Source organism: Ovis canadensis, chromosome 6 (assembly GCF_042477335.2).
Source record: "Ovis canadensis isolate MfBH-ARS-UI-01 breed Bighorn chromosome 6, ARS-UI_OviCan_v2, whole genome shotgun sequence".
Taxonomy (NCBI): Eukaryota; Metazoa; Chordata; class Mammalia; order Artiodactyla; family Bovidae; genus Ovis; species Ovis canadensis.
Window position 1 is genome coordinate 25,311,310 of NC_091250.1, and position 26,384 is coordinate 25,337,693.

At 34.9% G+C, this 26,384-nt stretch overlaps 1 long non-coding RNA gene across 2 annotated transcripts in view; it reads right to left on the minus strand.

Moving 5' to 3' along the window:
• LOC138442291 (uncharacterized) overlaps positions 1 to 26,384 on the minus strand; it is a 227,947-nt gene that overhangs the window by 149,384 nt on the left and 52,179 nt on the right. For both annotated transcript variants that reach the window (XR_011257623.1, XR_011257622.1), the window contains exon 2: positions 12,235 to 12,314. This is a non-coding gene — a long non-coding RNA (uncharacterized lncRNA). The remainder of the gene's footprint in view (positions 1 to 12,234; positions 12,315 to 26,384) is intronic.

Below are 26,384 nucleotides of genomic sequence, written 5' to 3' on the forward strand. Positions count from 1 at the left end.
TTGTTTTGGGGTGAAATGTCCTATAGATATCAATTAGGTCTAACTGATCTAATGTATCATTTAAAGTTTGCGTTTCTTTGTTAATTTTCTGTTTAGTTGATCTGTCCATAGGTGTGAGTGGGGTATTAAAGTCTCCCACTATTATTGTGTTATTGTTGATTTCCCCTTTCATACTTGTTAGCATTTGTCTTACATATTGCGGTGCTCCTATATTGGGTGCATATATATTTATAATTGTTATATCTTCTTCTTGGATTGTTCCTTTGATCATTATGTAGTGGCCTTCTTTGTCTCTTTTCACAGCCTTTGTTTTAAAGTCTATTTTATCGGATATGAGTATTGCCACTCCTGCTTTCTTTTGGTCTCTATTCGCGTGGTATATCTTTTTCCAGCCCTTCACTTTCAGTCTGTATGTGTCCCTTGTTTTGAGGTGGGTCTCTTGTAAGCAGCATATAGAGGGGTCTTGTTTTTGTATCCATTCGGCCAGTCTTTGTCTTTTGGTTGGGGCGTTCAACCCATTTACGTTTAAGGTAATTATTGATAAGTATGATCCCGTTGCCATTTACTTTATTGTTTTGGGTTCGGGTTTATACACCCTTTTCGTGTTTCCTGTCTAGAGGATATCCTTTAGAATTTGTTGGAGAGCTGGTTTGGTGGTGCTGAATTCTCTCAGCTTTTGCTTGTCTGTAAAGCTTTTGATTTCTCCTTCGTATTTGAATGAGATCCTTGCTGGGTACAGTAATCTGGGCTGTAGGTTATTGTCTTTCATCACTTTAAGTATGTCTTGCCATTCCCTCCTGGCCTGAAGAGTTTCTATTGACAGATCAGCTGTTATCCTTATGGGAATCCCCTTGTGTGTTATTTGTTGTTTTTCCCTTGCTGCTTTTAATATTTGTTCTTTGTGTTTGATCTTTGTTAATTTGATTAATATGTGTCTTGGGGTGTTTCGCCTTGGGTTTATCCTATTTGGGACTCTCTGTGTTTCTTGGACTTGGGTGATTATTTCCTTCCCCATTTTAGGGAAGTTTTCAACTATTATCTCCTCAAGGATTTTCTCATGATCTTTCTTTCTGTCTTCTTCTTCTGGGACTCCTATAATTCGAATGTTGGAGCGTTTCATATTGTCCTGGAGGTCTCTGAGATTGTCCTCGTTTCTTTTAATTCATTTTTCTTGTTTCCTCTCTGATTCATTTATTTCTACCATTCTATCTTCTATTTCACTAATCCTATCTTCTGCCTCCGTTATTCTACTATTTGTTGCCTCCAGAGTGTTTCTGATCTCATTTATTGTGTTATTCATTATATTTTGACTCTTTTTTATTTCTTCTAGGTCCTTGTTAAACCTTTCTTGCTTCTTCTCAATCCTTGTCTCTAGGCTATTTATCTGTGTTTCCATTTTGATTTCAAGATTTTGGATCATTTTCACTATCAATATTCGGAATTCCTTCTCCGGTAGATTCCCTACTTCTTCCTCTTTTGTTTGGTTTGGTGGGCAACTCTCCTGTTCCTTTACCTGCTGAGTATTCCTCTGTCTCTTCATCTTGGTTATAAGAGTTGGAGAACCCCAGAGTTAGTAGAAGGAAAGAAATCTTAAAAATTAGGGCAGAAATAAATGCAAAAGAAACAAAAGAGACCATAGCAAAAATCAACAAAGCCAAAAGCTGGTTCTTTGAAAGGATAAATAAAATTGACAAACCATTAGCCAGACTCATCAAGAAGCAAAGAGAGAAGAATCAAATCAATAAAATTAGAAATGAAAATGGAGAGATCACAACAGACAACACAGAAATACAAAGGATCATAAGAGACTACTATCAGCAGTTGTATGCCAATAAAATGGACAACATGGAAGAAATGGACAAATTCTTAGAAAAGTACAATTTTCCAAAACTGAACCAGGAAGAAATCGAAAATCTTAACAGACCCATCACAAGCACGGAAATTGATACTGTAATCAGAAATCTTCCAGCAAACAAAAGCCCAGGTCCAGATGGCTTCACAGCTGAATTCTACCAAAAATTTCGAGAAGAGCTAACACCTATCCTACTCAAACTCTTCCAGAAAATTGCAGAGGAAGGTAAACTTCCAAACTCATTCTATGAGGCCACCATCACCCTAATACCAAAACCTGACAAAGATGTCACAAAAAAAGAAAACTACAGGCCAATATCTCTGATGAACATAGATGCAAAAATCCTCAACAAAATGCTAGCAATTAGAATCCAACAACACATTAAAAAGATCATACATCATGACCAAGTGGGCTTTATCCCAGGGATGCAAGGATTCTTCAATATCCGCAAATCAATCAATGTAATTCACCACATTAACAAATTGAAAAATAAAAACCATATGATTATCTCAATAGATGCAGAGAAGGCCTTTGACAAAATTCAACATCCATTTATGATAAAAACTCTCCAGAAAGCAGGAATAGAAGGAACATATCTCAACATAATAAAAGCTATCTATGACAAACCCACAGCAAACATTATCCTCAATGGTGAAAAACTGAAAGCAATTCCCCTAAAGTCAGGAACAAGACAAGGGTGTCCACTTTCACCGCTACTATTCAACATAGTTCTGGAAGTTTTGGCCACAGCAATCAGAGCAGAAAAAGAAATAAAAGGAATCCAAATTGGAAAAGAAGAAGTAAAACTCTCACTGTTTGCAGATGACATGATCCTCTACATGGAAAACCCTAAAGACTCCACCAGAAAATTACTAGAGCTCATCAATGAATATAGTAAAGATGCAGGATATAAAATCAACACACAGAAATCCCTTGCATTCCTATACACGAATAATGAGAAAGTAGAAAAAGAAATTAAGGAAACAATTCCATTCACCATTGCAACGAAAAGAATAAAATACTTAGGAATATATCTACCTAAAGAAACTAAAGACCTATATATAGAAAACTATAAAACACTGATGAAAGAAATCAAAGAGGACACTAATAGATGGAGAAATATACCATGTTCATGGATTGGAAGAATCAATATAGTGAAAATGAGTATACTACCCAAAGCAATTTACAAATTCAATGCAATCCCTATCAAGCTACCAGCCACATTTTTCACAGAACTAGAACAAATAATTTCAAGCTTTGTATGGAAATACAAAAAACCTCGAATAGCCAAAGCAATCTTGAGAAAGAAGAATGGAGCTGGAGGAATCAACTTGCCTGACTTCAGGCTCTACTACAAAGCCACAGTCATCAAGACAGTATGCTACTGGCACAAAGACAGACATATAGATCAATGGAACAAAATAGAAAGCCTAGAGATAAATCCACACACATATGGACACCTTATCTTTGACAAAGGAGGCAAGAATATACAATGGAGTAAAGACAATCTCTTTAACAAGTGGTGCTGGGAAAACTGGTCAACCACTTGTAAAAGAATGAAACTAGATCACTTTCTAACACCGCACACAAAAATAAACTCAAAATGGATTAAAGATCTAAATGTAAGATCAGAAACTATAAAACTCCTAGAGGGGAACATAGGCAAAACACTCTCAGACATAAATCACAGCAGGATCCTCTATGATCCACCTCCCAGAATTCTGGAAATAAAAGCAAAAATAAACAAATGGGATCTAATTAAAATTAAAAGCTTCTGCACAACAAAGGAAAATATAAGCAAGGTGAAAAGACAGCCTTCTGAATGGGAGAAAATAATAGCAAATGAAGCAACTGACAAACAACTAATCTCAAAAATATACAAGCAACTTCTGCAGCTCAACTCCAGAAAAATAAACGACCCAATCAAAAAATGGGCCAAAGAACTAAATAGACATTTCTCCAAAGAAGACATACGGATGGCTAACAAACACATGAAAAGATGCTCAACATCACTCATTATTAGAGAAATGCAAATCAAAACCACAATGAGGTACCACTTCACACCAGTCAGAATGGCTGCGATCCAAAAATCTGCAAGCAATAAATGCTGGAGAGGGTGTGGAGAAAAGGGAACCCTCCTACACTGTTGGTGGGAATGCAAACTAGTACAGCCACTATGGAGAACAGTGTGGAGATTCCTTAAAAAATTGCAAATAGAACTACCTTATGACCCAGCAATCCCACTTCTGGGCATACACACCGAGGAAACCAGAATTGAAAGAGACACATGTACCCCAATGTTCATCGCAGCACTGTTTATAATAGCCAGGACATGGAAACAACCTAGATGTCCATCAGCAGATGAATGGATAAGAAAGCTGTGGTACATATACACAATGGAGTATTACTCAGCCGTTAAAAAGAATTCATTGGAATCAGTTCTGATGAGATGGATGAAACTGGAGCCGATTATACAGAGTGAAGTAAGCCAGAAAGAAAAACACCAATACAGTATACTAACACATATATATGGAATTTAGGAAGATGGCAATGATGACCCTGTATGCAAGACAGGGAAAGAGACACAGATGTGTATAATGGACTTTTGGACTCAGAGGGAGAGGGAGAGGGTGGGATGATTTGGGAGAATGACATTCTAACATGTATACTATCATGTGAATTGAATCGCCAGTCTATGTCTGACGCAGGATGCAGCATGCTTGGGGCTGGTGCATGGGGATGACCCAGAAAGATGTTATGGGGAGGGAGGTGGGAGGGGGGTTCATGTTTGGGAATGCATGTAAGAATTAAAGATTTTAAAATTTAAAAAATAAAAAACTAAAAATTAAAAAAAAAAAAAGACATGGAACAATCTTAAATGCATTTTACTAAGTGAAAGTTGCCAATCTGAAAAACATTATGTACTATATGATTAGCAACATTTTCGAAAAAGCAAAACTATAGAGAAAATTTAAAAAAATCAGTGGTCGGGGTTGTGGCGTGTGGGGAGAGAATAGGCAGAACATGGAGGATTTTTAGAGCAAAGAAAATAACCTTGTTTGATATCATAATGATGGATACATGTTATTAAACATTTTTCTAAACACATAGATTATACAACACCAGTTCAGTTCAGTTCAATTCAATCGCTCAGTTGTGTCCCACTCTTTGCGACCCCATGAATCGCAGCAGGCCTCCCTGTCCGTCACCAACTCCCAGAGTTCACTCAGATTCATGTGCATCGAGTCAACGATGCCATCCAGCCATCTCATCCTCGGTCGCCCCCTTCTCCTCCTGCCCCCAATCCCTCCCAGCATCAGAGTCTTTTCCAATGAGTCAACTCTTTACATGAAATGGCCAAAGTACTGGAGCTTTAGCTTTAGCATCATTCCTTCCAAATATAACACCAAGAGAACCCTAATGTCAGCTCTGCTATTTGGATGATCATGAACTGTCAATGTATGCTCGTCAATTGTAACTCAACAATATTCTAAAATTTAAATAAAACTGATAATACTTGCCTTAACATGTCTATAGAATTGAAGCTGGGTTAATAATGACTTCAAAAAAGTCAAATCTAAAATCTGACCTTTGTGAAGGATCTTGGAAGATTATCTATAAATCCTTGAAATTTCCTTAGTAATAGGAGTGTGTTTGTTATATCTGGTGAACCCCTCAGACTACATCTGAAAGTTTATGTTAATTAAAAACTTTACCAGTCAATGCAGGCTGCTTTCATCAGTTCAGAAGTCAGCATGAATTAAATAATACTAAACTATCTGTTGAAACTTCTAGCACATATAATGATGTTGCTATAAAATTTGCATCCAAATTGTAGGATAAATTACAGTAGGTAGTTATGATCATAATTAAATATTTAATATAATTAGAAAGATATTTTCTTATCTCATCAAGAACTTGTGTGATGAAAGTTGGGATTTTGAAATAGCGATAAAGGAGTTAAAGATGCATTAACTCTACTTTAGGAGGCACTGCAAAGTGACTTTAAATTAAACCTTTACTTGTCTTTCAATTTTGTGAGACTCAGTCAGTCAGTCCTTCAATCAGTTCAGTCACTCAGTTGAGTCCAACTCTTTGCAACCCCATGGACTGCAGCATGCCAGGCCTTCCTGTCCATCACCAACTCTTGAAATTTATTCAAACTCATGTCCACTGAATCAGTGATGCCATCCAATCATCGCATACACTGTCGTCCCTTCTTCTCCTGCCTTCAATCTTTCCCAACATCAGGGATTTTTCAAATGAGTCAGTTCTTTATATCAGGTAGCCAAAGTATTGGAGTTTCAGCTTCAGCATCAGTCCTTCCAATGAATATTCAGGACTGATTTACTTTAGGATGGACTGATTGGATCTCCTTACAGTCTAAGGGACTCCCAAGAGTCTTCTCCAACACTACAGTTCAAAAGCATCAATTCTATGGCACTCAGCTTTCTTTATAGTCCACCTCTCACATCCATACAAGACTACTAGAAAAACCATAGTTTTGAATAGATGGATATTTGTCAGTAAAGTAATGTCTCTGTTTTTTAATATGCTGTCTAGGTTGGTCATAACTTTTCTTCCAAGGAGTAAGTGTGTTTTAATTTCATGGCTGCACTCACCATCTGCAGCAATTTTGGAGCCCAGGAAAATAAAGTCTATCACTGTTTCCATTGTTTCCCCATCCATTTGCCATGAAGTGATGGGACCAGATGCCATGATTTTAGTTTTCTGAATGTTGAGCTTTAAGCCAACTTTTTCACTCTCCTCTTTCACTCTCATCAAGAGGTTCTTTAGTTCTTCTTTAGTTCACCCTTTAGATTCTCTTTAGTTCACCCTTCTCTCATAAGGGTGGTGTCATCTACCTATCTGAGGTTATTGATATTTCTCCCGGCAATCTTGATTCCAGCTTATGCTTCATCTAGCCCACTGTTTCTCATGATGTACTCTGCATATAAGTTAAAGAAGAGTGACAGCATACAGTCTTGACATACTCCTTTCCTGATTTGGGACCAGTCTGTTGTTCCATGTCCACTTCTAACTGTTGCTCCCTGACCTGAATACAGATTGCTCAGGAGGCAGTTCAGGTGGCCTGGTATTCCCATCTCTTTAAGAATTTTCCACAGTTTTTTGTGATCCACACAGTCAAAGCCTTTGGCATAGTCAGTAAATCAGAAGTAAATGTTCTTTCTGGAACTCTCTTGCTTTTTCAATGATCCAACAGATGTTGGAAATTTGATCTCTGGTTCCTCTGCCTTTTCTAAAGCCAACTTGAATATCTGGAAGTTTATGGTTCACATACTGTGAAATCTGGTTTGAAGAATTTTGAGTATTACTTTGCTAGCATGTGAGATGAGTGCAATTGTGTTGTAGTTTGAGCATTCTTTGGCCGTGCCTTTCTTTGGGATTAGAACGAAAACTGACCTTTTCCAGTCCTGTGGCCACTGTTGAGTCTTCCAAATTTTCTGGCATATTGAATGCAACACTTTCACAGCATCATCTTTTAGGATTTGAAATTGCTCAACTGGAATTCCATCATCTCCACCAGCTTTGTTCATAGTGATGCTTCCTGAGGCCCACTTGACCCTGCATTCCAGGATGTTTGGCTCTAGGTGAGTGATCACACCATTGTGATTATCTGGTTTGGGAAGATCTTTTTTGTGCAGTTCTTCTGTGTATTCCTGTCATCTCTTCTTAATATCTTCTGCCTCTGTTAGGTCCATGCCATTTCTACCCTTTATTGAGCCCATCGTTGCATGAAATGTTCCCTTGGTATATCCAGTCTTCTTGAAGAAATCTCTAGTCTTTCACATTCTATTGTGAGACTCCCAGAGTACTAAAAATCATGACAAATCATTCCCATCAGTCATTTTGTAGTAAATAGCAATAACATGGCTTCAAATGTATTTTCACACTAGTAAAAATTACACTAGTTTTGATTGTACCTTTGTCCAGAATAGAAACATAGACAAGTAAATATTTTATATTTTTAATATAAACATGAAAAATATTTCACTGTACCTATCCACAATGTTATTATGGTTTTACTAGAGATTCTTTTTTTTATGGCAATCAAACAATTTTTCTCATTTATGAATTTTCTCTTATTTGAGGTAATGCTGTACAGTGCTTATGTTAAAGAGATAATTTTCCTCTAATGACTTGATCTATGTTGATTTCCTTCTTCAAAAACTCCTTTTGTAACCTTTATCTGAATCATACAAGTAGCAACTGACTACATGTTTTCTGTACAAAACTTGTTTAAAACAACATTGTGAATTTGAGACTTGCTGATGCAGTGTGGGAAGGAGAGGTTGAAATGAATTGAGAGAGTAGCATTGACATATATATAGTACCATCTGTTAAAGAGATAGGTAGTTGGAAGTTGCTGTATAACCCAAGGAGCTCAACCTCATGCTCTGTAACAACTTAGAGGGGTGGGATGTGGTAGGAGGTGGAAGGGGTTGGAGGATGAGAAGGAGCTTATGGTTTGGGGGTCGGGGGGAGATTCAAAAGGGAGGGATATATGTATACTTATGGCTGATTCATGTTGTTGTATGGCAGAAACCAGCACAATATTGTAAAGCAATTATCCTCCAATTTAAAAAAATTTTTTTAAGTGTTTGAAATAGTTGTCTAAGATCTTCTTCATCTTTTCTATATACTTTTCCTTATTTGTAGGAAGACTTGACTTAGATATACTAAAATTTCCTTTTAAGAAAATTGTTCATCATAAGTAAAATATAAAACAATGATCCTCTTTTCAAAGATTTAAAGTTTTAACTTTTCTCTCATTATTTGGGTAAAAGACTTTGTTGCTTGTTACTTGTATGGTGTCCTTCAAATCTTCCATAGATAATAAAATCCTTGAATTCTGTTTTCCCCTGCAGTGAATGTCTTTACTATATCCCAGAATAATTGTCCTTCCCCTCAGTGGGTCAAGAGTAGCCATTAGTTTGCAGTTTCTCCAAGCTTTTCTCTTACTAATATCATAGGCTGCTCTGTATTGCTCTACGTTGCTAAGCTCCCATAAGTTTTTGAATAAAAACCAATATTCTTATTTCAATTCCAAAATTGATGACATTTTTCCTCTTTCTAGTTTTGAACATCAACAAGTGAAAATAAATAAGCTAATTTAAATGTTTCATAACACCATGTAAAAATGTGAGATAGTAACAAAAATCTTGTGTTAAATATGTGTGTGTGTGTGTATATATATATATACACACACACACAATAGAATATTACTCAGTCATAAAAATGAATGAAATAATGTCATTGGCAAAAACATTGACCTAGAGATTATCATACTAAGTAAGTCAGGCAATGGAGACAGATTTCATATAATAACACTTATATTTGGAATCTACAAATGAATGTATTTATAAAACTGAGACAGCTTCACTGATGTAGAAAACAAATTCAGGATTACCAAAGGGATAGCAGGGGTTGAGGGAGAGATAACTTAGGAGTTTGAGATTAACATGTATACACAAACAAAAAGGATCTACTATATGGCACAAGGGACTAAACTCAGTATCTTGTAACAACCTATAATGGAAAATAATATGAGCATATATATGTGTATATATATATATACGTGAGTGTGTATGTACACACACATTATATCACTTTATTGTACACTTGAAACTACACAACATTGTAAATTGACTGTACTCCATACACAACAAAAAAGTAAAATAAGAGGAAACAAGATCACAGCACTAGTAAAATAAAATACAAAGCCTATGTGAAAAAAAGACAAAATTCTATGATATCTCAATAAACAGAGGAAAAAGATTTGACAAAATTTAACATCCACTTGTAATAAAAACCCTCAACACTGTGGGAATGGAGAGTATTACCTAAACATAATAAAAGCCAATGGCACTAGTGGTAAAGAACATGACTGCCAATGCAGGAGATTCAGGATATGCAGGTTTGATCCCTGGGCCAGAAAGATCCTCTGGAGGAGGAATTCCTCCACTCCAGCATTCTCGCCTGAAGGAGTCTGGTGGGCTACAGTCCATGGGGTCACAAAGAGTTGGACATGACTGCAGTGATTTAGCACAGCACAGCACACATAACAAGCCCATGGTTATCATTATATTCATTGATGAGAAGCTAAGAGCTTTCCTGAAAGATCAGAAATAAGACAAGGATGCTCTCTGTTGTCACTTTTATAATATTCACCATACTACTGAAAGTTGTAGTCAGAGCAACTAGTTAAAGAAAAAAAAAAAAGAAAAAAAACAATATGCAAATTCGAAGGGTAGAAGCAAAACTATAACTATTTGGCAATAACATGATATTATATATAGAGAACCCTAAAGACTCCATAACAAATAAGCCTAGAATATATAATGAGGAAAAGACAGTTTCTTCAATAAATAATATTGGAAAATATTGGATGGGCATATGCAACAGAATGAAACGGGATCACTATCTTACACAACACAGTGAAATTAACTCAAAATGGATTAAAGACCTGAATATAAGACCTGAAACCATAAAACTTCTAGAGAAAAATATAAGTGGTAAGCTCCTTAATACTGATTTTCTAAAACTGACCCCAAAAGCAAAAGCACAGAAAGCAAAAATAAATAAGTGGGACTACATCAAGCTAAACATTTTCTGCTCAGTACAGGAAGTAAGAAAATGAAAAGGCAATCTCCTCAGTGGTAGAAGATATTTGCAGATCCTAGAAGTAACAAGGGGTTAGTATCCTAAATATATAAAGAACTCATACAACACAAGAGAAAAAAAATTCAGTTTTTAAATGGGCAGAGGATTTTGATTAACATTTATTTCAAAAAAAAATCATACACATGGTGAACATACATGAAAAGATGCTCAACTTCACTGATCATCAGGGAAATGCAAATGCAAACCCAAAATGAAATTTCACCTCAAATCTGTCAGACTATCAAAAAGATAAGTAATAAACATGGAAACACAGGAAACCCTTGTGGATTGCTGTTGAGAATGCAAACTCGTACAGCCACTATGGAAAACAGTATGGAGGTTTCTCAAAAATTAAGAATAGAACTACCATATTTTACATCAATTCTACTTACTACCCGAAGGATACAAAATAATATTAATATGCACCCTTATATCCATTGAAGCTTTTTTTTTTAATAAAAATCAAGACTTGGAAGCAACCTGTTTATCAATGGACAAAAATATAAAAGTACTGTGCTCTCTTTATATATATATATATATATATATATATATATATATATATATATATATAGATAGATAGATAGATAGATAGATAGATCAGTTCAGTTCAGTCACTCAGTCATGTCCGACTCTGCGACCCCGCGGAATGCAGCACATGCCAGGCTTCCCTGTCCATCACCAACTCTCGGAGCTTGCTCAAACTCATGTCAATTGAGTATACTGGAATACTATTCAACCATAAAAAAGAATGAAATCTTGCTCTTTGCACTATAACAACATGAATGAACCTTGGGGGTATTATTCTAAGTGAAATGGGTAAGACTAAGACAGACAAATATTATTTGTTTTCATTTATATGTGGAATTAAACAAACAAAAAAAGCCAAGCTATATATAGAACCTATTGGTGGTTGCCAGAGGTGGAGGTTGGGGGAGTGGGTGAAGGTGTCGAAATGTACACATTTCCAGTTATAAAATAAATAAGTCATGGGGATATAATATACACCATGGTGACTAGAGTTAATAATATTTTACTTAGAAACAATAAAGAGTATATTGCTATTAAGAGCTCTGTGTAAAATTTCCTGTAATTTAGTTTCACAAAATAAAAATTTCTGAAGTATATAATACAGATTTCTTTGTTGCTTTAGCAATATGAAAAAAAAAAATACTGGCTCCTGAAGAAATATTTCTCTGTGTTCCTTTCTATTTGCATTAATGACAAATGAATCTTATTCATCATTTCTCATCTACATTAAGGGCAGAGAACCCTGAAAATTCATTACAGTTTAATGACTGTAGATGTAGAGATATATATGCATTGAGAAGAGCAGCTCAAGAAATATCCATTGCAAAAGATACTAGATATTCTACATTAAATTTGGATCTCTGTAATTATTAATAAAAAATTTCAACTTATAAAAGTAATTCATCACATAGTGTGAAACACCAAAGCAAATATTAAACAATGTCAAATAAGGAATGCATGTTTTCAAATGTTTTATTATTTTCACTACAGTGCTTGTTATCTTTTCACAACTTTCTTTTCTGCATACTTAGACTACATTAAACCATTAATATGCTGGTCTTTCTCTAGGATATGAGTCATTGCGTGTACACGTTGTCTCAAACAAGTATTCTTTCTACTCAGGTTATACATTTTAACTGGCAGAAAATTAGAGAAAGTGATTGTTTTACCCAATATGAAGATCATTTACATCTGCTCCTCTGTCCTCTACGACTTCTGGGATTTTTTCTACAGACTGCAAAAATCATATCTGGAAGAGATCGTAAAATGTATGGTTATTCCTCTTGTGAGAAGAGAGGAAGCAACTGAAAGTTTTTTTGGTATTCCAGAATTATATTGCTAGTGGAAGACTTATGACTCCCTAGAATATACTATTTTCTTTCCTTTTTGATTCCAAAGGTGTAATATCAATAACAGGAGTCCACTGGAATTGCGTGAATATTTTACTTAGGTGCATACTGCTAACATTGCACAATGTTTTGTATCTTTGAATCCACAATAAGGATGCTGAATGTATAATAAATGATGATATTTTAAAATATTGGTTATATTGGTTTTAAAAGATTGGTTATAAAAGTAATTTTGATAATGTGAAGTATAATTAAACAGATTTCCAGTGTTTTAATAGCTCACAATATCTCAAAAACAGTTGATAAATTACTAGATTAGAAATTAGAGTAGATTGAAGATATAGGGAGATAAAATGAATTTTTAAAATTATTTCAGTTTTTAACATATAAAAATTCCTATCTTCTCAGTTTGTCCATCAAATAAAACAATATTCATCTTACATTTACTGTTAAATATGCAATATATACTTTGAAATGGAAATAGTCCCTTAGGGTAAATGATAATGAAATTCCTTCAATTACATTTTATGATTATGACCCTTATTTCAAAAATAATTTAACATTATAATTAAATCTGAAGTCATTTTCATTTCTAAAAATATATCCTTTATCCCCTTTTCTGCAATTTAATGAAGTCATTTTCCATCTCAATCTGCAATACTGATTATAAATTTTAATATCATTTTTCAATAAAGTTCCTCTATGTTATTTATGTTAGACAATTGTCCAAATACAATCTTTGTGTTTCTTAAAAATTAACAAATACTTTGATTTATCAGCAAATACTGAGTAATACAGATTGAAGTAAATATATAACTATTATTTAAGTGTAAACATATTTTAAACATATATGTAAGCAAATTTTTCCTTTAAATTTTTTTATGATGTGAGAACTTCATGTTTTTTGGAGAGAAATCTCTTTTTTTTGCCATTCTCAAACAAAGACATTAGTAATGATTTGATAATAACCAAGGATTATTACTACTTAATAATAGGTAGTAAACTATATGCTAATAAATTATATGCTAATTAAAACTTTGTAGAGATAGTTGCAAAATTTCCTTTTTCAATAGGAAAAAATGTTAGCATATTAAATTTTAAACTGCAATGATATTTACCTACTATATTCATTGTACTTTTTTGAAGGCATGAAAGCTAATTCATTCTAGACCTGAAAGGATAGGTTTTAAAAGTCTGATCCATTTGTTTTCCTTCTATTTCTATTTATTATTACTAAAGTTGATATATTGCTTGGAACTACTATTAATATTAAATATTTGATGAATTACATCAGGCTAACCCTCTCTGAATTCAATCATTCTTCATTTCAGAGCAGAAATAACTTGACAGTTTTTTTAGAAAAGGAACTAAATTCAGCGTGCAATTCGAGCTCTTTTTTAATGAAAACATCTGATTTGTGAATCAGTATGCATGTCTCTATTTCTCACCTAAAGATTTTCCTGTCTATTGCTATGCTTGAACTTAAGTCTATATATGAACAAACAAAAATGTTGGAACTGCATAAATAAGTGTGTAAATTTGTGTTTACTTATCTAAATTGAATGTCTCTTTCTATATGTTTTAGCAAAAGTGTTTTATTATCTAAATATATTTTTCTTTTTTAGTTTTTTTTTAAATTTAAACTTATTTATTGTAATTGGAGGCTAATTACTTTACAATATTGTATTGGTTTTGCCATATATCAACATGAATCTGCTATATAATTTGGAAAGTAAAAACAAGAACCATATTTGTAAATGATGCAAATTGGAAGGGATTCAAAATGTCATGAACATTTTATTGACTTTCTATTTAGTCTTTTTGATGTTTACACATACAACTATATTACATATATTCAATACATATATTTGGTTTTCACATACTATGTACATATCAAGCATCTATAAATATATGATTTTTATTCATCTATAATCACCTAGTTCATATTCTTTATAGTCTTTTCCCAAAAGAAGGTAAATTGACTATATTAAAAATAAATATAATGTAGATAAATTCCCTGGGGTAAATATTTGAAACACATATTAGTAAGGGCCATATATTCTTATCTTTTGGAAAATGGAAGTTTAGTAATGATTAATACAAAAATTAAAGCAAAAAAATCAATTACTAGTATTTTTTCCCATTAGTAACTGTTTATCTGATTAGTTAGAGCTACATCTAAAATTTGGATCCAATATAATAAAATTTTGAGTCTACAAAATTATGTAATACCTGTAAAATTTAACATTTGTGTATAAAAATGGTGATAATGATACTGCCACCAATGACTACTGTAAATATTATATAAGAAAATTGTAACAGCTAAAATCGTAAGAGTAATGAATAACAACTGTTTTTATTCTTCACAATGAGACTAAGATCTGGGTAGGAGCTGTATTCTAATTCATTTCTATATTAAAATTTTTCATCAAATTGCATGAAAAAATTAAAAAGTCTTAACAATCTATTGTCATTTATTTTAAGAAACATGATATCAACAATATTGCCAACAGTGTTGATGTTATCTCAATATTTTCAGCAATACATATTGTATTTAAATAGTCATTGCCAATTTGATAATTTTGACATTTACGAATTTTGAAGCATTTTGTAGCAATTTACAGTTAAACCAATAGTGCTTTCTTTGAAGAAGTTTAATTCTAGAGCCAGAATATCTGAATTCAAATTCCAGTTCTGCCATATACTATAGATATGATAAAGCTGAGAAGCTTTTAATTATATAAATAATGTATACAGTGGCTTTGCAACCCCATAGACTATACAGTCTATGGAATTCTCCAGTCCAGAATACTGGATTGGGTAGCCTTTCACTTCTTCAGAGAATCTTCCCAACCTAGGGAGGGAACCCAGGCCTTCTGTATTGCAGGCAGATTGTTTACCAGCTGAGCCACAGGGGAACCCCAAGAATACTGGAGTGGGTAGCCTATTCTTTTTCCAGTGTATCTTCCGAACTGAACTGGAGTCTTCCACATTGCAGGTGGATTCTTAACCAACTGAGCTATCAGGGAAGCCCAAATAATGTATAAATACTTGAAATATATACATGTATGAAGAAGTGAAGTGTAAGTCGCTCAGTTGTGTCTGAGTGTTCGCCACCCCATGAACCGTCGCCTATCAGGCTCCTCCGTCCATGGGATTTTCCAGGCAAGAGTACTGGAGTGGGTTGCCATTTCCTTCTCCATGGATCTTCCCCACCCAGGGATCGAACTCAGGCCTCCCACATTGTAGGCAGACGCTTTTACCGTCTGAGACACCAGGGAAGCCAATTTCATGTATATGTATATGTATATGTATATGTATATGCATATGTATACTTTATATGCATAAATACCTTATATATATTTATAAAATACTCCTAGTACTTAAATCTGAACAAATTCAGAATCATTAATTTATTTCTAATGTAAAGATGAAAAGCATTTTTTCAAGTTCTTAATATTAAATATTTGTCCAATTGCTATATAAAAATTAAAGGAATTTAAATTTGCTAGTGCTGGTCATATGCATATGTTGACCCATGGAATATCTCTTTTCCACAGTAACATTAAGAAATACATATTTTCTTATAGTCCAGCAGTTTTGCAGAAAATTATAATGCAAATTAAAAACACTGAATCACTGACATCTTCATTGTATCATACTGTTGCTGCTGCTGCTAAGTCACTTCAGTCGTTTCTGACTCTGTGCGACCACATAAACTGCAGCTCACCAGGCTCCCCTGTCCCTGGGATTCTCCAGGCAAGAACACTGGAGTGGGTTGCCATTTCCTTCTCCAGTGCATGAAAGGAAACTGTTTTGTAGTTCAGTTCAGTTCAATTCAGTCGCTTAGTCGTGTCCGACTCTTTGCGACCCCATGAATCGCAGCACTCCAGGCCTCCCTGTCCATCACCAACTCGTGGAGTACACTCAGACTCACGTCCATTGAGTCAGTGATGCCATCCAGCCATCTCATCCTCTGTCACTCCCTCTCCTCCTGCCCCTAATTCCTCCCAGCATCAGAGTCTTTTCCAATGTATCAACGTTTTGCATGAGGTGGCCAAAGTACTGGAGTTTCAGCTTTAGCATCATTCTCTCCAAAGAAAACCCAGGGCTGATCTCCTTCAGAATGGACTGGTTGGATCTCCTTACAGTCCAAGGGACTCTCAAGAGTCTTCTCCAACACCACAGTTCAAAACCATCAATTCTTTGGCACTCACAGTCCAACTCTCACATCCATACATGACCACAGGAAAAACCATAGCCTTGACTAGATGGACCTTTGTTGGCAAAGTAATGTCTCTGCTTTTCAACATGCTATCTAGGTTGGTCACAACTTTTTTCCCAAGGAGTAAGCGTCTTTTAATTTAATGGCTGTAGTCATCATCTGCAGTGACTTTGGAGCAGAAAAAAATAAAGTCTGACAATGCTTCCTCATCTATTTCCCATGAAGTGTTGGGACCAGATGCCATGATCTTCCTTTTTTGAATGCTAAGCTTTAAGTCAACTTTTTCACTCTCCTCTTTCACTTTCATCAAGAGGCTTTTTAGTTCCTCTTCACTTTCTGCCATAAGGACGGTGTTATCTGCATATCTGAGGTTATTGATATTTCTCCCGGCAATCTTGATTCCAGCTTGTCCTTCTTCCAGCCCAGCGTTTCTCATGATCAATGCAAAGAAATAGAGGCAAACAACAGAATGGGAAAGACTAGAGATCTCTTCAAGAAAATTCAAGACACCAAGGGAACATTTCATGCAAAGATGGGCTTGATAAAGGAAAGAAATAGTATGGACCTAACAGAAGCAGAAGATATTAAGAAGAGGTAGCAAGAATACACAGAAGAACTGTACAAAAAAGATCTTCATGACCGAGATAATCACGATGGTGTGACCACTCACCTAGAGCCAGACATCCTGAATGTGAAGTCAAGTGGGCCTTAGAAAGCATCACTACAAACAAAGCTAGTGGAGGTGATGGAATTCCAGTTGAGACATTGCAAATCCTGAAAGATGATGCTGTGAAAGTACTGCACTCAATAGGCCAGCAAATTTGGAACACTCAGTAGTGGCCACAGGACTGGAAAAGGTCAGTTTTCATTCCAATCCCAAAGAAAGGCAATGCCAAAGAATGCAGACACTACTGCACAGTTGCACTCATCTCACATGCTAGTAAAGTGATGCTCAAAATTCTCCAAGCTAGGCTTAAGCAATTTGTGAATGTGAACTTCCAGATGTTCAAGCTGCTTTTAGAAAATGCAGAGGAACCAGAGATCAAATTGCCAACATCTGCTGGATCATCAAAAAAAGCAAGAGAGTTCCAGAAAAAACATATTTTTCTGCTTTATTGACTATGCCAAAGCCTTTGACTGCATGGGTCACAATAAACTCTGGAAAATTCTGAAAGAGATGGTAATACCAGACCACCTGACCTGCCTTTTTAGAAACCTATATGCAGGTCAGGAAGCAACAGTTAGAACTGGACATGGAACAACAGACTGGTTCCAAATAGGAAAAGGAGTATGTCACGGCTGTATCTTGTTAGGTAGAATAGGAAAAAGGAGTACAGAATGGCGGTGGCTAAAAGACAAGGAACGGAAAAGCCCGCAAAAATAGAACAAAGGCAAGGTCTGAGGACCAGAGTGAGGACCTCAGTTAGAACAAACAGCACTCCTAGCTAGCCCAATTTACACAGAGCAGGGGAAAAAAAAAAACATATAGAAAGAGTAGCCAAAGGGCTGGGGTTCTCTCTCCCTCTGACTCTCTCTCTTCCTCACTCTCATTTGCTCTTGCTCGCTCTCTCTTGCTCTCTCTATCCCCTACACGTCTATTGGGCTGGCATACCCTCACGCTTGAGGGTGCATTTTCTTTTATTTTCTAAATAAAACTGATCTGTAACACGGAGTTGTAACACTTATCTGTCCGAGAGCTGTGACATGGTCTGTCCAAGGGCTTCAACGTTGGTCCATACCTTCACATTTTTGTTGTGATGAGACAGAACCGAGGAAATTTCACACTCCCTGACAATACTGACTAATTTGTTTTATTCAGCCTTGGCTCCAAGGTCTTAAATCCTCTGGATTTTAAATAACTAACAATTACACTTGCATATTACAAATTTAATGCTCCATTTGAATATGCTTCAGTTTTAAAAGATGGTATTTCACAACTGGTTTATATGTTAGGTGGCATTACAATTTAGATTTTGATATCAGCAAACAACATATAGACACACACACACACACACACACACACACATACATCCCACATACCTTTAGAATTAAGAAGGAATAATTTTCTAAAATTCTAAAGTCATCTGTCTTTAATCCTTGGCCACTAATTGTTTGTCTTCTCTTGCTCTACCTTTTGTTTTTTTTCCTAATGAAACTTTCCCACTAATTATCTGATTACTGATATACGATTAGTTGTCACAGCCTCTATGGTAAACAATTTGGCAGTATTTTACAATATGAAACTTATAATTGGTCAATAACTCAGTATTGTGACTCCTAAATATTTACTCAAAAAGACCAAAACCTGAATTTATAAAAAGACTTGGATATAATTACCTATAGTAGACTTATCTACAGTAGCTAAAAATTGATGACAACCCATATATACATGAATAGGGACATGGATAAACATATTGTGAAGTATTTTTACAATGAGATGCAACACAGGAGGAAAAGACTACAGACAAATGCAACACAAGGCTGAATGAAAGTTTCTACAAACCTAGATTGCCATATAATTCCATTTATGTAGTTCTTGATTACTGATTAGGTATTGATTAGGTATAACACACTGGTGGTAATGAGAAATGCTGGACAAGATGAAGCACAAGCTGGAATCAAGATTGCCAGGAGAAATATCAATAACCTCAAATATGCAAATAACACCACCCTTATGTCAGAAAGTGAAGAAGAACTAAAGAGCCTCTTGATGAAATTTAATGAGGAGAGTGAAAATATTGGCTTCAAACTCAATATTCAGAAAACTAAGATCATGACATCTGGTCCCATTACTTCATGGCAAATCAATGGGGGAAACAATGGAAACAGTGAGAGGTTTATTTTGGGGGGCTCCAAAATCATTGCAGATTGTGACTGCAGCCATGAAATTAAAAGATGCTTGCTTCTTGGAAGAAAAGTTATGACCAACCTAGAGAGCATATTAAAAAGCAGAGACATTACTTTGCCAACAAAGGTCCATCTAGTCAAAACCATGATTTTTCCAGTATTCATGTATGGATGTGAGAGTTGAACTATAGAGAAAGCTGAGTGTCAAATAATTGATGCTTTTGAACTGTGGTGTTGGAGAAGACTCTTGAGAGTCCCTTGGATTGCACGGAGATCCAAACCAGTCCATCCTAAAGGAGATCAGTCCTGAGTGTTCATTGGAAGGACTGCTGCTGAAGCTGAAACTCCAATACTTTGGCCATCTGATGTGAAGAGCTGACTCAAAAGACCCTATTGCTGGGAAAGATTGAAGGTGAGAGAAGGGGACAACAGAAGATGAGATGGTTGGATGGCAACACCGACTCAATGGACATGAGTTTGACTAGCTCTGGGAGTTGGTAATGGACAGGGAAGCCTGTCTTGTTGCAGTCCATGGGGTCACAAAGATTTGGACATGAGTGAGTGACTGAACTGAACTGAACTAGAGGTAATAGAAATAAGAAAATGATTTTCTCTGGATTGAAATAAAGGGGGCATAGTTTGGAAATTAGCTCTAATGGACTTTCTTTACTTACACATTTGTATAGAATTGGCAAAATTCACCAATTAGAACACATGAAAATGTATTTTATTTTTTTATCATATATAAACTGCACCTGAAAATTATATATATAATACATAATGTATATAGTACCAAAAGTTACTGGGTAAGACTATATGAAAATCTATCTGACTCTTTTCCTTCTTCCAAAATAAAGGAAATGGAAAAGTTTCCCTTCAAATTACTGGAACATAATTTTGCCCACCTATTAGAGATCCAGATGAATGAATTTCCAAGCATTTGTAATGCAATTAGGGGAAAATATGGGGGAAAATAGAGAAACAAAGTACATATAAAAGTGTATTTGTCTATCTTTATTTACTATGATTTAAAATTTCTGCAGATGGAGATATTTTGTACACTCAGTGCACAGGTATTATCAAATTTTATGTCAATTTTGAATTTATTTATTCTCAATTTATTTTCATTGAGGAAACACTGGTATACATTTTTATTTGCTTCACATGTACAAAATTCTTCATTTATATATGGTACAGAGTGATGACCACCAAAACTTTATTTTCCATCTGTCATCATAGAATTGGTTGTTCACTACCTATCACAGAGCTGGTTCAACCTTCCCTTACCCCTTTCCCTCTGGTAACCAGTATTCTACTGTCTCCACATGTTTGATTTTGTTTGTTTTGCTCACTTGTTTACTGGCTGTTTATACTTATATTCTACATACATATGAAATCATTCAGTACCTGCCTTTCTCTAACTTATTTCACTTGGTATAAAACTCTTTAAGTCTATACATGTTATAACAAATGACTTGATTTTATTGCTTTTTATGGCTGAGTATTGTTACTTTGTGTATATCACACATTCTTTATCCATTAATGTGTTGAGGGACACGTAGGATACTTCCATATCTTGGCTACTGTAAATGAAGCTACAGTGAACATGGGGTGAATATATCTTTGAATTAGCATTTTCTTATTTGAAAAAAATACCCAAAACTTGGATATTTAAATCACATGGTGGTTCTATTATTAATTTTTTGAGGAATTACCAAACTGTTTTCCACAATCACTGCACCAATATACACTTCTACCAACAGTGTCTGGCTACACCTTTGCCAGCACTTGTTGCTTACCTTTTTGATAACAACCATTCTACAGGCATAATGCAGTATCTCACTTTGGTTTTGATTTTCATTTTTGTAAAAATTGTAATTTTGAACAACTTATCATGTGCTTGTTGTCTATCTGTATTTTTTCTTTGAAAAAATGTCTATTCAACTCCCCTGCCCATTTTTTAATAAGGTTGCATCCTTTTTTTATTTTAGGTTGTTAATTTGTGTGAGTTATTTATGCATTTGTATATTAAGTCTTTATCAGAAATACCATTCAATTGATTGTCTTTTCATTTTGTTGATTTCCTTTGCTACATGAAATGTTTTACTTGATGTATTTCATTTGTGTATTTGTTCTCTAGTTTCTCTAGCCTGAAGTTCAGTCCAGTTCAATTGCTCAGTCGTGTCCAAATCTTTCTGACCCCATGAACAGCAGCATGCCAGGCCTCCCTGTTCATCATCACTCCCAGAGTTCATCCAAACCCGTGTCCACTGAGTCGGTGATGCCATCCAACCATCTCATCCCCTGTCATCCCCTTCTCCTCCTTCCCTCAATCTTTCCCAGCATCAGGGTATTTTCAAATGAGTTAGCTCTTCACATCAGGTGGCCAAAGTATTGGAGTTTCAGCTTCAGCATCAGTCCTTCCAATGAACACCCAGGACTGATCTCCTTTAGGATGGACTGGTTGGATCTCCTTGTAGTCCAAGGGACTCTCAAGAGTCTTCTCCAACACCACAGTTCAAAACCATCAATTCTTTGGCACTCAGCTTTCTTTATAGTCCAACTCTCACATCCATACATGACCACTGGAAAAACCATAGCCTTGATTAGATGGACCTTTGTTGACTAGCCTGAAGAGACATATCCAAAAAGATATTGCTAAGGCCAATGTCAAAGAGCATATTAACTTGTTTTCTTCTACGAGTTTTATAGTTTCAGATCTTACATTCAAGTCCTTAATTCATTTTGAGTTGCTTGTTTAATATAATGTGAGACAGTGGTCAAGTTTTAATTTTTTTGCCTATGGCTGCTGATTTTCCCAACTTTGTACCTAGAAAACTTTCTTAAATGTATGTCCTTTGTTCCTTTGTCATACCTTAATTGTCAATAAACAAGTGGGTCTATTTATGGGTATTATATTATTTCATTGATATATTTATCCATTTCCCTGACAATGTCTTGATTTTTCCATTACCATGTCTTTATAGTATAGTATGAAGTCAAGGAGTGTGATACCTCTAGCTTTGTTCTTTTTTCTTACTATAGCTTTAGCCATTTGTGGTCTTTTGTGTTTCCATATAAACTTTAGAATTTTTTGCTACCATAAAATTGTCCTTAGAGTAGTTTAGGTATTGCATTGACTCAGTAGATTGTTTTAGGCAAATAGTCGTTTTGACATCATTAAATCTTATAATCCATAAGCATGGAGTTTCTTTCCATTTATTTATATATTCTTCAATTTCTTACAAAGCATTATGATAATTTTAGTGTGCTGGTCTTTCACCTCCTTGATTAAATTTATCCCTAGGCATTTTATTCTTTTTATTGACATTGTAACTGGGACTGTTTTCTTAATTTCTCTGTTAGCTCACTGTTAGTATAAAGAAATGCAGCATTTTTTTTCTATATTGGTTTTGTATCCTGCAGCTTTTCAGTATACATTTACTAGTTCTAAAAGTTTTTGGTGGAGTCTTCAATGTTTTCTATATATAGTATCATGTCATCTGTAAATGGTAACAGTTTTACTTTGTTTCCAATTTGGATATCTTTTATTTCTTTTTCTGACCGAATTGCTCTGAGACGTCCAACACAATGTTGAATAAGAGTGGTGGGACTATGCATTATTGATGGATTTCAGTTTTTCACTATTGACTTTGATGTTAGCTGTGGGCTAGTCATATAACCTTTATTCCATTAAGATACATTCCTTGTATATCCAGCTTATTGAGAATTTTTATTATAAATGAATATTAGAGTTGAAACTTGTTACTTTTTCCTGCATTTATTAAGATGATTATATGGTTTTTATCCTTCATTTTTTGTTAAAGTGGTCTATCACATTGATTGACTTGTTGATCTAAAGCAAACTTGCATTCCTCAAATAAATTCTACTTTACCGTGGTATATGATCCTTTAATTTATGGTTGCATTTGGTTTGCTAATATTTTGTTGAGAATTTTACATCAGTGATATTGACCTGTTATTTTCTCTTTTGTGTGTTGTTTGTGTCTAGTTCTGGGGTCAAAACCAGACTTTTTAATTTCACAAAATGAGTTAGGAATTTTTCCATTTTTTTGAATAGTTTGAGAAGGATAGGTATTATATCTTCTTTAAGAGTTTGGAAGAATTCACCTGTGAAACTGTTTGGTCCTGGACTTTTATTTATTTGGGGATTTAGATAACTGTTTCAACCTATCTTCAGATTTCATGTTTATTCCTGATTTAGCCTTGAAAGTTTGTGTGATTCTAAGAATGTGTCCCTTTCTTCTAGGCTGTCCAATTTGTTGACAGATAGCTGTTGGCAATATTCTCTTCTATACATTTGTATTTCTGTAGTATTCATTGTAATTTCTTCTCTTTCACTTCTGATTTTGTACATTAGAGCCCTCTCTCTTTTTCCTTAGTGAATCTTGCTAAAGGTCTGTCAACTTTGTTTTCAAAGAACCAGCTCTTATTTTAATTGATCTTTTGATTACCCTTTTTAGTCTCTATTTCATGAATTTCTGTTCTAGTATTTATCACTTCCTTTTTTAGACTGGCTTTGTTCTTTTTGTTCATTTGTTCTTTTCTTGTTCCTTTAGGTGTAAGATTACCTTGTTTATTTGCAACTTTTGTTGTTTCTTGCCATAGTTTGTATTGCTATAAACTTCCTAACACTGCTTTTGCTTCATCCCATAGACTTTATCATTTCATATTTTCATTTTCATTGTCTTCAAGCAATTTTAAAATTTCTCTTTTGATTTCTCTTCTGATCCAACTGCTGTAGTATGTTTTCAGTTTCCACATTTTTGAAGATTTATTCTAGTAGTTGATTTCTAGTTTCATACCACTGTGATAAGAGGGAAAAAATGCTTGATATAATTTCAATTTTCTCAAATTTATTGAGACTTTTTTATATCTTAAAATATGGTTTATTCTTGAGCAAGTTTTCATGTGCATTTGAAAAGAATATGCATTCTTCTCCATTTGGATGAAATGCTCTGTCAAAATCTATCAAATCCACCTAGTCTAATGTTTCATTTAAGGTCATTGTTTCCCTGTTGACATTATTTTGGCATGATATATCCATCATTGTAAGTGAGGCATTAAAATACCCAACTATTATTGTGTTGCTGCCAATTTATCCCTTTAGATTTGTTAATATCATTTTATGCATTTGGTGCTCTTATGATAAGGGTGTATACATATATATACATATATAATATATATTAATAACCACTATTTATCTTGAAAACTAACTTCATATACAGTTCATTTTTGATTCATACTTTTTTTGGCTTGAAGTCTATTTAGTCTGCTATGAGTAAGGCTACACTTGCTTGGCTATCTTCTTTTGGCTATCATTTGCTTGGACACACATCTTCCATCCCTTTACATTTAGCCTTTGTTCATCTTTGGAGCTGAGATGAGTTTCCTGGAAGGAGCATCTACTTAGTGTTTTTTTTTTTTTTTAATATTGATTAATGTGTTTATTTATTTATTCACTTATTCAAATATCTTCTTCACATATTTAGTTTCTGGCACCGTTTTAAGAAAAATACTAGGAATATAGCAATGGATTTTATATAACACGATGACAGAATGAGAGAAATCATTAGCTGAAATTTTGGTTGTCCAGGGACTATTGATAATCTATCTGGATCTTAATTAAAATTACAGGGTCTTTGAGTGATACACAGAGTTTAACAAGAAGGAAAAGTCCATCTTCCAGGGAAGCTTCCATTAATTGGAGATGACTCCTTAGTTGGTGTTGATACAGGAACACTGAGTAGGATATGAAGATGGTTAGCAAAGGACTAGTTAGATCAGTTACTAAAAGAGTCTTACAGGATAAAGATATAGATCTATATCTAGATATACAACTTTAATAAAGTCATTCTCTGGAAAAGTAGAGGAAACAGTAGGAAGTTATGTAGAAGCTACTGCATACTAAGGATTTTTAAAACATGTGTCAGTTCAGTTCAGTCACTCAGTCATGTCCAAAAGTTTGGGACTCCATGGACTGCAGCATGTTGGGCTTCTCTATCTATCACCAACTCCTGGAGCTTGCTCAAACTCATGTCCATCAAATAGGTGATGCCATCCAACCATCTCATCGTCTGCCATCCCCTTCTCCTCCTGTCTTCAATCTTTTTTTTTTTTCCTTTTAGTAAACATCTTTTTTTTTTAATTTTTACTTTATTTACTTTAAAATATTGTATTGGTTTTGCAATACATTGACATGAATCCACCACAGGTGTACATGTCTTCCCAATCCTAAACCCCTCTCCCACCTCCCTCCCCATATCATCTCTCTGGGTCATCCCAGTGCACCAGCCCCAAGCATCCTGTATCCTGTATCAAACCTAGACTGGCAATTCGTTTCTTACATGACAGTATACATGTTTCAATGCCATTCTCCCAAATCATCCCACCCTCTCCCTCTCCCTCAGAGTCCAAAAGTCTGTTCTATACATCTGTGTCTCTTTTGCTGTCTCGCATACAGGATTATCATTAACATCTTTCTAAATTCCATATATATGCATTAGTATACTGTATTGGTGTTTTTCTTTCTGGCTTACTTCACTCTGTATAATCGGCTCCAGTTTCATCCACCTCATTAGAACTGATTCAAGTGTATTCTTTTTAATGGCTGAGTGATACTCCATTGTGTATATGTACCACAGCTTTCTTATCCATTCATCTGCTGATGGACATCTAGGTTGCTTCCATGTCCTGGCTATTATAAACAGTGCTGCGATGAACATTGGGGTACATGTGTCTCTTTCAATTCTGGTTTCCTTGGTGTGTATGCCCAGCAGAGGGATTGCTGGGTCATAAGGTAGTTCTATTTCCAGTTTTATAAGGAATCTCCACACTGTTCTCCATAGTGGCTGTACTAGTTTGCATTCTCACCAAC